We start from the raw sequence: 5,233 nt of genomic DNA on the forward strand, positions 1-5,233 counted from the left end.
CCAGAGATTATCATCTTAGCACTAGTTATGCTAATTTGGTGCAGCATGGGAAAACTTTCTGCAAGTTCACACTTTATCTCTCAACAAATGGCCATGACAGGATAGAAGGAGCTGCGTCTCAATTCATGAACAGCGCTCGAGAAACAATTGCGTAAATATATTCTGTGGAACTTTCTGTAGAATATTGTGGCTTAAACTAAATCTGTCTCCTATCTATCTATCTCCTATCTATCTATCTATCTATCTATCTATCTATCTCTCTCATATCTATCTATCTATCTCATATCTATCTATCTCATATCTATCTATCTATCTCATATCTATCTATCTCATATCTATCTATCTCTCTCATATCTATCTATCTATCTATCTCATATCTATCTATCTATCTCATATCTATCTATCTCATATCTATCTATCTCATATCTATCTCATATCTATCTATCTCATATCTATCTCTCTCATATCTATCTATCTATCTATCTCATATCTATCTATCTCATATCTATCTATCTATCTATCTCATATCTATCTATCTATCTCATATCTATCTATCTCATATCTATCTATCTCATATCTATCTCATATCTATCTATCTCATATCTATCTCTCTCATATCTATCTATCTATCTATCTCATATCTATCTATCTCATATCTATCTATCTATCTATCTCATATCTATCTCATATCTATCTATCTCATATCTATCTCTCTCATATCTATCTATCTATCTATCTATCTATCTATCTCATATCTATCTATCTCATATCTATCTATCTATCTATCTCATATCTATCTCTCTCATATCTATCTCTCTCATATCTAGGTAGAGAAGCAGGTGGAGCAGCACTCTCAAGTTGAACTAGGTGCAGTGGGTGCAAGCTGTGGATGGGCCCTGGTCCTCGGGCCCCGATGAAATACAGCAACCAAGTAAACGCAGCAGCACTCCGGCGTAGTGAAGAATAGTGACTTTTATTTATCACCAAAAAGCAATAGCGACGTTTCAACCACCTCACGTGGCCGTCCTCAAGCAGTACAAGTTTCATAGTGAGTGCATTAAATAGGGAGAGACAATGTGACCTCACTTCCTGTGGGCGTACAATAATTTGCAAGTGTAAACAAACAAGTAAGATTACAGTAATATACCTCGATACATCTCATGTACAGGGAACCCTGTTCTACTGCAAGAAATAAAGTGTAACAACAAAAGATGTAAAAAGCAAAACATTTGTGCTACGCATACATTACACAATTGCTATACAGTGCAGTGTTATAGAGCGTTATTCCGTGCCAATCAGTCCATACCTCCAGTCCCAGGCGTGGGACCCGAACATACAGATCCCAAACAATCCCCCTGATACCTCCATAGGAACAGAAAAAGCAAAGTGGTAGATGGTCGGCGTCCTTGCCGACTGTAGTGATTTCCGATGACCGGATCCAAACTTCCGGTTCAGAGGCCTGTGGTACTCCAATTCACGCATGCGTGGCGTTCCAGCTGGAGACTACACGCCATCTTGGGTATTGGCAGGCCCTTTCTCGTGGTGCTGGCGCCTGCGTACTTGTCGACTGAGCTCGCGCTTGCGCCTCGGCGCCTTGAGCTCCCGGTCGGCCATCTTAGGTGCTGGAAAGTGGACAGTTTAAGGCTTGACATAGTCCCTGTGTTGCCAGTACTTCTCCCAGCGGGCCCCCGGTGTCAGTGCAACTGATGGTTATTTCCCCACTGGTAGGGGTAGTTCACCAGTGCACCGTGATACCTGCTAAACCACCTATATAGTACGGGTTATAGCAGAGAGGACACCGGCCCCTGATATGGAGAATAAATGTACCCAATGGATGTCTAGCCCGTCCATAGCATCCAGTTCTCCATAGCAGGAAAACGCCACTTTAGTTAAACTGGAGTCCACATCCTGGCCCAAAACAGATAGTAAAAAATAAGATCTATAAAAAAAACAGAAAATAACCCTAATGGAGGTTTCAGCTTTCAGGTGGATGATGGAGATCTCGTCGGGTTTCCACGTTGGACCTGGATCAGAACACAAGAAGAAAATATTATTAATGTGATGAAGGAAATAGTGTATGTATTACAAAATATTAAACTAGAAAAACACTTATTACACAGGTCAGGATGTGTCATGTTATCTCAATTTAGGCGTTACAAATAGCATGTGTTACCTTAAAGTCAACATTCAGACCCTCTGGTTTGAGGGTATGAAGTTGAAAAATCCATTTGAGTTCCTTCTTTTTTAATAAACTTACACGGTCCCCACCCCTTTTAAGGGGGGGGGGACGTGATCAACTAGCATGCATTTCAGGTCCTTTTCTCCATGGCCTGCCTCTAGAAAATGCTTCGGAACTGGTAGGTCTTGTTTTTGTTTCCGTATAGTGTAACGGTGTTGATTCAAACGTGTTTTGAAATCATAGGTCGTTTCTCCCACATATAATTTTTTGCAGGGGCACCATAGTATGTAAATGACTGTCACGATGCCGGCTGGCAGGTAGTGGATCCTCTGTGCCAGAGAGGGATTGGCGTGGACCGTGCTAGTGGACCGGTTCTAAGCCACTACTGGTTTTCACCAGAGCCCGCCGCAAAGCGGGATGGTCTTGCTGCGGCGGTAGTGACCAGGTCGTATCCACTAGCAACGGCTCACCTCTCTGGCTGCTGAAGATAGGCGCGGTACAAGGGAGTAGGCAAAAGCAAGGTCGGACGTAGCAGAAGGTCGGGGCAGGCAGCAAGGATCGTAGTCAGGGGCAACGGCAGAAGGTCTGGAAACACAGGCAAGGAACACACAAGGAACGCTTTCACTGGCACTAAGGCAACAAGATCCGGCAAGGGAGTGCAGGGGAAGTGAGGTGATATAGGGAAGTGCACAGGTGAACACACTGATTGGAACCACTGCGCCAATCAGCGGCGCAGTGGCCCTTTAAATCGCAGAGACCCGGCGCGCGCGCGCCCTAGGGAGCGGGGCCGCGCGCGCCGGGACAGAACAGACGGAGAGCGAGTCAGGTAGGGGAGCCGGGGTGCGCATCGCGAGCGGGCGCTACCCGCATCGCGAATCGCATCCCGGCTGGCAGCGGAATCGCAGCGCCCCGGGTCAGAGGACGTGACCGGAGCGCTGCCGCGGGGAGAGTGAAGCGAGCGCTCCGGGGAGGAGCGGGGACCCGGAGCGCTCGGCGTAACAGTACCCCCCCCCCTTGGGTCTCCCCCTCTTCTTAGAGCCTGAGAACCTGAGGAGCAGACTTTTGTCTAGGATGTTGTCCTCAGGTTCCCAGGATCTCTCTTCAGGACCACAACCCTCCCAGTCCACTAAAAAAAAATTTTTCCCTCTGACCTTTTTGGCAGCTAAAATTTCTTTGACCGAGAAGATGTCCGAGGAGCCGGAAACAGGAGTGGGAGGAACAGATTTGGGAGAAAAACGGTTGAGGATGAGTGGTTTGAGAAGAGAGACGTGAAAGGCATTAGGGATACGAAGAGAGGGAGGAAGAAGAAGTTTATAAGAGACAGGATTAATTTGACACAAAATTTTGAAAGGACCAAGATAGCGTGGTCCCAACTTGTAGCTAGGGACACGGAAGCGGACATATTTAGCGGTGAGCCATACCTTGTCTCCAGGGGAAAAAACGGGGGGAGCTCTTCTTTTCTTATCCGCGAACTTCTTCATGCGTGATGAAGCCTGTAAGAGAGAATTTTGGGTCTCTCTCCATATGATGGAAAGGTCACGAGAAATTTCATCCACAGCGGGCAGACCAGAGGGCAAGGGAGTAGGGAGGGGGGGAAGAGGGTGACGGCCGTACACCACGAAAAATGGGGATTTGGAGGAAGACTCAGAGACTCTGAAGTTATACGAGAATTCGGCCCATGGGAGGAGATCTGCCCAGTCATCCTGGCGGGAGGAAACAAAATGTCGCAAATAATCACCCAAGATCTGGTTAATCCTTTCTACTTGTCCATTGGACTGGGGATGATATGCAGAAGAAAAATTTAATTTAATCTTGAGTTGTTTACAGAGAGCCCTCCAGAATTTAGACACGAATTGGACGCCTCTATCCGAGACAATCTGCGTAGGCAACCCGTGAAGACGAAAAATGTGTACAAAAAATTGTTTAGCCAACTGAGGCGCAGAAGGAAGACCAGGAAGAGGGATGAAATGTGCCATTTTGGAGAATCGATCAACGACCACCCAAATAACAGTGTTGCCATGGGATGGGGGTAAGTCAGTAATAAAATCCATACCAATCAGAGACCAAGGCTGTTCGGGGACAGGCAGAGGATGAAGAAAACCAGCGGGCTTCTGGCGAGGAGTCTTATCCCGGGCACAGATAGTGCAGGCTCGCACAAAGTCCACAACATCCGTCTCCAGAGTCGGCCACCAATAGAAGCGGGAGATGAGTTGCACAGATTTCTTGATACCCGCATGACCTGCGAGATGGGAGGAGTGACCCCATTTGAGGATTCCGAGGCGTTGGCGAGGAGAAACAAAGGTCTTTCCTGGAGGAGTCTGCCTGATGGAGGCAGGAGAAGTGGAGATCAGGCAGTCAGGTGGAATGATGTGTTGCGGAGAGAGTTCAACTTCTGAGGCATCCGAGGAACGAGAGAGAGCATCGGCCCTAATGTTCTTATCGGCAGGACGAAAGTGAATCTCAAAATTAAATCGGGCAAAGAACAGAGACCACCGGGCCTGGCGAGGATTCAGCCGTTGGGCAGACTGGAGGTAGGAGAGGTTCTTGTGGTCGGTGTAGATAATAACAGGAGAACTTGATCCCTCCAGCAGATGCCTCCATTCCTCAAGTGCTAATTTAATGGCTAGAAGCTCTCGATCCCCGATGGAGTAGTTCCTCTCCGCTGGAGAGAAGGTCCTAGAGAAAAAACCACAAGTGACAGCATGCCCGGAAGAATTTTTTTGTAGAAGAACAGCTCCAGCTCCCACTGAGGAGGCATCAACCTCCAATAGGAAGGGTTTGGAAGGGTCAGGTCTGGAGAGGACGGGAGCCGAAGAAAAGGCAGACTTGAGTCGTTTAAAGGCGTCTTCTGCTTGAGGGGGCCAGGACTTGGGATCAGCATTTTTTTTGGTTAAAGCCACGATAGGAGCCACAATGGTAGAAAAATGTGGAATAAATTGCCTGTAATAATTGGCGAACCCCAAAAAGCGTTGGATAGCACGGAGTCCGGAGGGGCGTGGCCAATCTAAGACGGCAGAGAGTTTGTCTGGATCCATCTGTAGTCCCTGGCCAGAG

Source organism: Hyla sarda, chromosome 2, assembly GCF_029499605.1.
Source record: "Hyla sarda isolate aHylSar1 chromosome 2, aHylSar1.hap1, whole genome shotgun sequence".
Taxonomy (NCBI): Eukaryota; Metazoa; Chordata; class Amphibia; order Anura; family Hylidae; genus Hyla; species Hyla sarda.